Source organism: Lathyrus oleraceus, chromosome 2 (genome assembly GCF_024323335.1).
Source record: "Lathyrus oleraceus cultivar Zhongwan6 chromosome 2, CAAS_Psat_ZW6_1.0, whole genome shotgun sequence".
NCBI lineage: Eukaryota > Viridiplantae > Streptophyta > Magnoliopsida > Fabales > Fabaceae > Lathyrus > Lathyrus oleraceus.
In genome coordinates, this window is record NC_066580.1 from 194,491,039 (window position 1) to 194,501,944 (window position 10,906).

Consider the following 10,906-nt stretch of genomic DNA (forward strand, 5'->3'; position numbering starts at 1 on the left):
AGCAACATGTGGCACATGATTCCACCAATGGACTTTAATCATAGAAGACAAAGTAGCCAAGGCATCAGCCATCTGATTTTCATCCCGGGGTACATGATACAACTTCACTGTCTTGAAGAAAGTCAGGATCCTTCTGGTGTAATCTCGATAAGGAATCAAATGCGGCTGATGAGTATTCCAATCTCCATTGACTTGGTTAATCACTAAAGCGGAATCTCCATAGATGTCCAGAGTTTTGATCCTTAGATCGATGGCTTCCTCAATCCCCATGATACAAGCCTCGTACTCAGCCTCGTTGTTGGTTACTTCAAAAGTCAGCCTGGCAGAAAAAGGTAAGTGTGCACCTTTAGGATTGATGAGTACTGCCCCAACACCGTTTCCATTCACATTAACTGCCCCATCAAACATCAGTGTCCACTTGTCATCAGGATCCGGTCCTTCCTCGACAAGAGGCTCTTCATAATCTTTCATCTTTAAGTACATGATGTCTTCATCAGGGAATTCAAACATCATCGGTTGATAGTCATCAATCGGTTGCTCGGCAAGGTAATCAAACAGAATACTTCCTTTGATGGCCTTTTGCGACGTGTACTGGATATCATACTCAGTCAAGATCATCTGCCAACGAGCCACTCGCCCGGTGAGAGCCAATTTTTCGAAGATGTACTTTACGGGGTCCATCTTAGAAATCAACAAGGTAGTATGGTTCAACATGTACTGTCTCAGTCGGCGAGCAGCCCATGCCAAAGCGCAACAAGTTTTCTCGAGCTGCGAGTATCGTATTTCACAGTCGGTAAACTTTTTGCTAAGGTAGTATATTGCATGCTCTTTTCGACCAGACGCATCATGCTGTCCCAATACACACCCCATCGAATTCTCAGTCACTGAAAGGTACATTATCAGAGGCCTCCCCGGAACTGGAGGTATAAGGATTGGAGGTTTCTGCAAATATTCTTTTATCTTATCAAAAGCTTTCTGACAATCATCGTTCCACCTGATTGCTTGATCTTTTCTTAGCAATTTGAATATCGGTTCACACGTGGCCGTTAGGTGAGATACGAACCGTGCAATGTAGTTCAACCTCCCTAAAAACCCACGAACCTGCTTTTCCGTTCTTGGTTCAGGCATTTCTTGCATAGCTTTTACTTTCGCTGGATCAACCTCAATCCCTTTCTCACTGACAATGAAACCCAACAGCTTTCCGGATCTCACTCCAAACGTGCACTTGTTTGGATTCAGCCTCAGTTTGAACTTTCTCAGCCTTTCAAACAACTTCTGCAAGTTTACCAAGTGCTCCTCTTTTGTCTGAGACTTCGCAATCATATCATCCACGTACACTTCGATTTCTTTGTGCATCATGTCATGAAAGAGAGTCGTCATAGCCCTCTGATAGGTAGCACCGACATTCTTCAACCCGAATGGCATCACCTTGTAACAGAACGTGCCCCAAGGTGTAATGAATGTCGTCTTTTCCATGTCTTTTGGCGCCATCTTGATCTGATTATAGCCAGAAAATCCATCCACGAAAGAGAAAACCGAGGATTGAGTAGTGTTATCAACCAATGCATCAATGTGAGGTAATGGGAAGTCATCTTTCGGACTGGCTCTGTTTAGATCTCGGTAATCGACACACATCCTGACTTTACGATCCTTCTTCGGCACGGGTACAATGTTGGCCACCCAAGGGGGATAATTGGTAACTGCCAGAAAACCCGCATCCAACTGCTTCTGAACCTCCTCTTTGATTTTAACAGCCATATCAGGACTAGTTCTGCGAAGCTTCTGCTTTACCGAAGGACAATCTTCTCTGAGAGGTAGCCTTTGCACCACAATATTTGTATCCAAACCAGGCATATCTTGATACGACCATGCGAATATCTCCACATATTCTCTCAGCATTTCAATCAGCCCTCTCTTGACATTTTCCTTTAAATCAGCCCCGATCTTGATCTCCTTCATGGCGTCCTCAGTACCAAGGTTAATAACTTCCAACTCTTCCTGATGAGGTTGGATGACCCTTTCCTTCTGTTTCAACAATCTAGCCAATTCTTTGGGGAGTTCACAATCTTCTTCACTCTCCTCTTCAGCTTGGTAAATGGGATTATTGAAGTCATACTGAGCCATAACAGAACTGTTTTTAATGGAGTTCGCGAGATCGATTCTGCACGAATGATGTTTAATGCTTTATTTTAGAAAAGAGTTCAAGAAAGTCACAAAAACAAAAAAAAACATTGCCATTTTTATTGTTTTGAGAATGAAAATAAAAACAGAAATACAGTGAGCACAAATTTGTTTGCAAAACGTCCTTTATTAATGATAATCATTGAAAATTCAAACATGATGTGGCCCTACAATGAACCACTACGCCCCGGGAAGAGCGTAGGGTTTTTGTGCAGAATGAAAAACAAAAGAAAATTACTCTGCCTGAAGAGTAACTTGGACTATTTCTTCGGCTGTCCAATTGTTGACCATCTCCCCTGGAGCACACGGGCGCACCCAATTGTCCATGTCACAATCATTGTCACCATCTTCACTACCGGTTGCAAAGACGTCACCATGATTCATCAATCCTGCGCTGGTGAAGGTACATGGCCCTTTCGGATTCTGAACACCCTGCTCTGACTGAAGAGGCTGATAACCAATGCCAACTTTGTCTTCCTTCACGGGAATGTCAACTATCTTGCCCCAGCCTTCTGCGTTACCAGAGTTAACGACCTCCAAAGCTTGCTTATAAGATGTGATTAAGGCACCTGGCTTCTTCTGTTCAACAAAAGCCATCTTCTCAATCTCAATAGTCTCAAAAGCTTGGCACAGAGTTTCGTGAATCTCGTCGTCCATCTCTACATATTTGAAAGAGGATAAATGGCTCACAAGAATGTCCTCTTCGCCGCACACAGTCACAACCTGACCATTCCACACATACTTCAGCTTTTGATGGAGAGTTGACGAAACTGCCCCAGTCCCATGTATCCAGGGACGCCCCAATAGACAACTATATGCTGGTTGAATATCCATCCACTACGCCAAAAATGACTTTTAACAGCGCATCTTAGACAGCGCTTTTAAAAGAAAGCGCTGTCTAAGGTTAAAATTAAAATAAAACACGGAAACTGTTCCAAAAAAATAATGAAAGCGCTGTCTAAGGGGGGGTCTTAGACAGCGCTTTCTAAAAGCGCTGTCTAAGACCCCCCTTAGACAGCGCTTTTAAATATAGACCTTAGTCAGCGCTTTTGATAAAGCGCTGTCTAAAGTCTTTAAATTAAAAAAAAAATTAAAACAAAAGCGCTTTCGAATAGGTTTGATATTTTCTCTTTTCGTTAAGTTATTTTCTGATATTTCTGTATATCCATGACGGAACGTTCTCGAAAAAAAGAGAAGGTTTTCAGAACAAAGGAAAACGACAATGTCGTTTTTAGAAACGGAAATCCAGTTCTCGTCGCTCAGCCACTCACCGTTGTCCGCGCCCTAACCAGCAATGGCGGCGCTCGTGTTCTTGCCACGCCGCCTACTCTGAACCCTAACTCCGACGAGTTCGAAGCATGCAAAACCCCAATGATCAAGGTGAACGACGAGCCTCAAGAAGAAGATGTCAAACCTTCCGTGGGGCGGCGTTCAATGCTCCCGTTTGACGATTTTCTAAAGGCTACGAACACACAAGTTGTCACTGTTGACGAATCGATGAAATCAATGGAAGTTGAATCAACGATTCCAAAGAATACGGAGAGTGCCGATGTTGATGTGGTTTATGAGACTCAGGAATCGGTTAAGACTGGATTCGTAGATGAATCGCTGAAGTCAACGGAAGTTGAACTACCTATTGTGCAATCTGGAAATGTTAGGGTTCAAGGCCGATGCATTGCCACACCATATAAATTGGAAATGATGCAAGAAATAATGTTGTTAGTGAGGTATGGGTAACTTCTTGTTTCCTTATGTTAGTTTAGTTTAGTTTAAATGATGTTGATGAAAGCTTTCCCTTTTACTTAGTTTTGTGCCTGTAACTTGGCTATTTCATTTGAATATGATGTTGAGTTTATTGGTGGATGAACCCATTCGTTTGATTTATGGACAGTTTTTATGTTCATCAATCTGTATTCTTGGAGTCTGTTGATACCTCTTGGAGGCTAGAGGCTTGTGGCCACATTAACTCTGCTGCTTACCCCCTCCTTACACTGTTAAACATGCTAGAGATTGAGCCATATAGGAAGGTATTGAATCACTATTTTTTAATTGTTTTGTTTGTTTGTTTGTTAGTGTTGCATTTGTAATGTGCTTTTGTTATTTTAACTAGGCTGATTTCACCCCTGAGGAAATGAAGGCTCGGAAGCGGATTCTTAAAGTATGTTCAACTATTTTCTTTCTTTCCCCACTTTTATAGAGCTTTCATGATATTATTGTTTAAATTGAATTGAATGTTGTTGTTGTTGTGAATGCATGCTAGATGCCTAAATTTTCTGTTTATATTACTAGCTTGATTCAGATGAAGCTTCAGTTTTGCCTGTTAATAAGCGAAGAAAAGGCATCAGTGAGCCACTTCCTGAGCCAAATAAGAATGAACAAGCTCTTTCAGAGTCAGCTTTGAATAAACTTGTTGGAGCTGCTGAAGTCTTTGACTTAGAGGTGTATAAATTGTGTTCCAATTTCAATTGATAGTCTTCAACTTCTCTTTCTTCTGTGTCTGTGGCCAACCCATTTATGTCTTACGTATCTTTAGGAGAAAAAAGCACCAACAACCCTGATGTGTAGTCTAAAGCCTTACCAGAGTCAAGCTCTGTATTGGATGACAGAAATTGAGAAGGGAGCTGATGATGAAAATGCTGATAGAAATCTACATCCTTGCTGGTCAGCCTACAATATATGCAATGGGTAAGTACTAATAGTACATGGTTCCTCAAACAAAACGTAGCTTTTACCTCAATATCAGTATACATTTTAACCTGACATACTTTTTATCAGAAGGACAATTTATGTGAACATATTTACTGGGGAGGCGGCAAAGAAATTTCCACAAGCAACACAGAGAGCAAGAGGAGGAGTGAGTTTGTTTGAAGCCATCAATTTTGAAATACCAAATGCGACATGCACTTTGAACTGTTTGTCTTATTGCAGTTGTGTTTGTTTATTGTAGATTCTGGCGGATGCAATGGGACTTGGAAAGTTCAAGGAGCAAGTTGTCAAGACCGAATTTTGAGCCTAACAAAGGCTACCCAGATGAGAAAGATGTTGGTTTTCTGAAGGATTCAGAGATGGGTGGTTCTGGTTCTGGTGTTGGTGGGTCTAACAATAACAACGCTGTTGGTAGTAACTCAGGTATGCAAGAACTAACCCTAAGCTATCTTTGTGGAAGTAAAAAATTGAGTCTTGCTGATAAAGATGTTCATGGTGATGGTGATGATGAGAGTTTTCTGAATTCTTTTGATAAAATGAGTCAAAAGGGTAAAGAGGTTATGGTTTCTGAGAATTCAAACCAAGATGGGAAATGGGTTGAAAGAGATTTTCTTAGTTTGAGTGAAACAAGAGAGGATTCTTCCAAGAGATCTGTTGAAGAAGAAGATGTTGAGAAAGAAAGAGAGAGTGTTAGGGATAAGAAACCGAAGCTTGAGACACTGAATCTCTTATCATCAATGGCCACAGAAATATTCTCTTCTCTGGTTCTATTCATTACCCTCGCAGCACCCCTCAGGTATATATATTATATAATCATAGCTTTTCTGCAATGTACATAGTCTCTGATTCAATATCCATTTCCATATATAATTAATCTATGAACTTAGTAGTTTATATCAGTTTAGTTAACAGTTTTGGCGTTAGAATACACAGAAAACCAACTTTGTGAAAGAAAAGAAAAGCTCATAGTTTGTTTGTGTTTTGTGGTAGGTAAGGTTCTACAAAAGCACTTTGTAGGTAACATAGTCACTATTGCATCACGGGTATGATAGAGAATGTTGTGTCTTAAACTTTATGGTTTGTTTGGATAGTCCAGTTTCATTGGACTCACGAGACATCAATTTCTAGATATGTTGTGTTGTGTCTATTCTTCCTAATAGCGTACTATTATAAGTTTTGGTGTTACTATTATTAATATAATAAAAATAAGAATGAGTAAGTTTGTGTGGAAAAGACTTTACGGTTACACATAGTCATGCATTGCTTGAAAGGAAGAACAAGACAAGATGATAGTGACTTGATATTGAAATTAATTGAAATGTTTGTGAAGATGTGGGGAGACTTGATAGCGAAAGCAAAACAAGGAGGATTGGATGTTATCCAAACCTATGTGTTTTGGAATCTTCATGAACCTCAACCCGGCAAGGTACCTGTCTATTTCTGAATCTCCTAGGTTTCTCCAACCTTGTTTTTATGTCATATTCTTTGATAAATATTGCAGTTGCAGATAATGCATATATTTTACAAAATTTAATTGATATACAACAAAAATAAATATTTTGTACACTTTAAATCAAATTATAAATATTAAATTATTAAAAATATTTAATTTTAATTATGATAATATATACATTTGTAACAGTATGATTTTAGCGGGAGATATGATTTGGTGAGATTCATAAAAGAAATTCAAAGTCAAGGACTGTATGTTTGTCTCAGAATTGGACCCTTCATTGAAAGTGAATGGACATATGGGTACTTTCTCTTTCACCCTAACAACTTTATATAAAAATGTAGTAAATATTATTTTTTATTTTTTATTTCTAATTCAAAATTGGATAAACTTGAAGAGGATTCCCATTTTGGCTACATGATGTCCCTGGCATTGTTTACCGAACAGACAATGAGCCATTTAAGGTACATTCATATTATAAATCATGTTCAGTTATTTATCTATGTTATTTATATCACTCTTTTATGTATACATGTTTAGTTCTACATGCAAAATTTTACAACAAAAATTGTCAACATGTTGAAAGAAGAGGGTTTATATGCTTCACAAGGAGGCCCAATTATATTGTCACAGGTATATACATATAGAAATCCAATTATTAGTTTAATTTGACAAATTTTTCATCACCATTGAATTGAATGGTTAATCATTATAAGTGGAATAATATATAGATTGAGAATGAATATCAAAACGTCGAAAGAGCATTCGGTACGGCAGGTTCGCAGTATGTTGAATGGGCTGTAAAAATGGCAGTAGGCCTTAATACAGGCGTACCGTGGGTTATGTGCAAGCAAACAGACGCTCCTGATCCTGTGGTTAGTTCCACTAAGCTAAAACTATTTTGCTTATAATTTTTTGAAATTAATGCATGGATTTTCTACATGTTGATGCAGATCAACACATGTAATGGTATGAGATGTGGAGAAACTTTTACAGGACCAAACTCTCCTAATAAGCCTGCAATGTGGACAGAGAATTGGACATCATTGTAAGTTCATGATTTGCAAAAATAGACATTCATGTTCAACTAAATCAAATACTTATTTGCCTTTTTTTCTTTTTCTTGTTGAAACTATCAAGTGTATGGTGGATTGCCGTATATACGGTCTGCTGAAGACATTGCGTTTCATGTCGCTCTTTTTGTAGCACGAAACGGAAGCTTTATCAATTACTATATGGTATGCATTCATTTCAATTATCTAAAATCAATCCAATACTATACAAATGTAATTAACATTGTTTGTAATTTAGTATCATGGTGGAACAAACTTTGGGAGAACTGCCTCTGCTTATACTATAACAGGTTATTACGATCAAGCACCGCTCGATGAATATGGTAAGTGTATAACATCACTTTTTATTCATTTTTTGTGTGGTAGAAATCATGCATCTTCTGCGTGCAACTGAAAAGACTAATCCCTCGAGAGACAGGGAGGACCATAATCATCTGGTTAAGCTTATAATATTAAATTTAAAATTTGCAAAAATTATCGTTAGGTTTGTTCAGACAACCAAAGTATGGACATCTCAAGGAGTTGCATGCTGCAATCAAGTCTTGTTCAACCACTTTATTACAAGGAGTGCAGAGGAATTTCTCATTAGGTGAATTGCAGGAAGTGAGTAATGTCAAATTTTCTTTCTGCAACAGGTTCATTTTCACTTAATGCAATTCAATTATACTTATTCGTAGGCATTTGTTTCATTTCGATCCTCAGGGTTATGTTTTTGAAGAAGAAAATGGAGGATGTGTTGCATTGCTTATAAACAATGATAAAGGGAACAATGTTACTATCCAATTTCGCAATAGTTCATATGACTTGCTCCCCAAGTCAATAAGTATCTTACCAGATTGTCAAAATGTAGCTTTTAATACTGCAAATGTAAGTTATAACTTTTCTTCAGAATCAATTATTTGTGTAAATTGATTTCTCTGTTTCGTTTTAGTTGTTTTAATTATAGGACGAATATACAGGTAAGTACAACCAGCAACAGAAGGATCATAACTTCAAGACAAAACTTCAGCTCAGTTGATGAATGGCAACAACTTCAAGATGTGATTCCGAATTTCGATGACACTTCATTGAGATCAAACTCGTTACTCGAGCAAATGAATACAACTAAAGACACTTAGGATTACCTTTGGTATACTCTTAGGTGAGTTACGAGTTATGATCCGGTTTTTAATTATATCATGCTATATAGTGATGATTTTGGACTAATCTCTGAATTGATTGATTTTATGAACAGGTTTGAAAACAATTTATCTTGCAGTGCTCCAATACTTGTTGTTCATTCTGCTGCTCATGCTTTTGTGGTCAATCACTCAAGAAAAATGATCTTATTGTACTTCCATCAGAAAGCCCATTCAAGGTTGATACTGAGAACAATTTGACGGAGTCTTCAAAAGTTTCAAGGCTGTTTGATTTCTTAGAACATATTCAGAAATATTCTGATGAAAAAAGTATTGTTTTTAGTCATTGGAATTCATTTTTTGATCTATTGGATACGTTATTGAAGTTTATATTAACATTGGTTATGTATAGTTTATATTAAAATGAAAAAAGTTTATATTAACATTGGTTATTAACATTGGATTAATTGTTTTCAATTGCTTTGATTATAAGTTATATCTGATAATGCATGATTTCTTTATTTTTTTGTTTTCAATTGCTTTGATTATAAGTTATATCTGATAATGCATGATTTCGTTATATTTTTGTTTTCAATTGCTTTGAATTGGTATATATATATATTTGTTAGCCAAAAATTGGTAGAAAAAAAGGCCAAAATGGCATATATAAAATGTGATTATTGTCTGTCAAAATCTGGTTGAAAACAGGTAGAAATTCTGGTTTATAAACCTGGAAAAAATGTGGTTTAAAACAAAAGCTTCAAAAATTTTCGTATACCTTAGACAGCGCTTCTGTAAAAAGCGCTGTCTAAGGGGGAATTAGAAAGTGCTTTAGGCAAAAGCGCTGTCTAAGGGGGGGCTTAGACAGTGCTTTTTGAAAAGCGCTGTCTAAGGTATACCTAAAAAAATTAAAATAGGAGGGTCTTAGACAGCGCTTTTGGCCAAAGCGCTGTCTAAGGGGGTGGGGCTTAGACAGCGCTTTTTGAAAAGCGCTGTCTAAGGTATACCTAAAAAAATTAAAATAGGAGGGTCTTAGACAGCGCTTTTGGCCAAAGCGCTGTCTAAGGGGGGGGCTTAGACAGCGCTTTTAAGATTTAAAAAAGCGCTGTCTAAACCTTTAGCAGCGGAGGTTTAGACAGCGCTTTAAAGCGCTGTCTAAGGCTAAAAAAAGCGCTGTCTAAGGTCTTGTTTGTTGTAGTGTATCACATAGAAGACAATATTGAACACCTTCGGGCCTATCTTCACTGGCAACGTGACTTCACCAAAAACAGATCGCTTGGATCCATCAAAAGCACGAACAATTAGATCACTCAGCGTGAGAATAACCCCTTCAACATCAAGCTTACTCAAAACCTTCTTGGGCAACACGTTCAAAGAAGAGCCAGTATCAACCAACACATGCGACAGCACTGCGCCTTTGCACTCCATAGTGATGTGCAGGGCTCTGTTGTGATTGCGACCCTCAGGTGTCAGATCCAAATCTGTGAACCCCAAACCATGTCTCGTGCTTACATTAGCAATAACACCCTCGAGCAGGTTCACAGAAATCTCTTGAGGCACGTAAGCCAAATTCAACATCTTCAGCAAGGCATTACAGTGTGCCTCAGAACACATTAACAGCGAGAGGATAGAGATTTTCGACGGAGTTTGGTTTAGCTGATCCACAATCTTATAATCACTTTTCTTGATGATTTTCATGAACTCCTCTACATCTTTCTCAAAAGAACCCTCAGGCACTTCCTTCTGCACTGGTCCTTCCTCAACCACAACCTGCTTCCCCTTTGCCTTAGCAAGAGCCTCAGCATTGCTATCCCTCAGAGTCTGTGGTGCAAACAGACAACCACTTCTTGTAAACCCTCTAAGTCCTCCCACATTGCCCACATCCGGACCAACAGTTACGGGAGTTTTGTTTGACAAATAAATGGTCACTGGAGCCTGATTTACCAGTCTGGTCTGATTTTCTGGTCTCCTGTTACTGCGAAAAGCATTGTCATACTTCCACGGAACCGCTCTACTGTTCTCAACAGGTCTTCCACCAGAGGCAGCAATGGTGGTAGGAGTAGATATAGTCACAGGGGTACCAACAGTCACAGGCGCATTGACAGTTCTCGGAGCACGTCCGGGACCCTCGAACGGTTTAAAGTAAATGGTGACAGTTGATACCACTCCACGATCTTTCACGACACGACCAAACTGCAAGCAACCCTCATCCATCAAACCCTGGATACCTCTTTTCAACTTCACACAGCCATTCTCTTGATCAACACAATCTGGACAGCTCTCATCACAACCCGGGAACACTCCCCCTTTCAGCAGACGTTCCTTTACCACAAACAGCGAAGTCTGAACATCATCAACATCAACTACCAAGTCCA

At 38.7% G+C, this 10,906-nt stretch overlaps 1 pseudogene; it reads left to right on the forward strand.

The window, feature by feature from the left end:
• The first annotated feature begins 3,910 nt into the window (after positions 1-3,910).
• Positions 3,911-8,792, forward strand: LOC127122566 (beta-galactosidase 6-like; annotated as a pseudogene).
• The last annotated feature ends 2,114 nt before the right edge of the window (positions 8,793-10,906 follow it).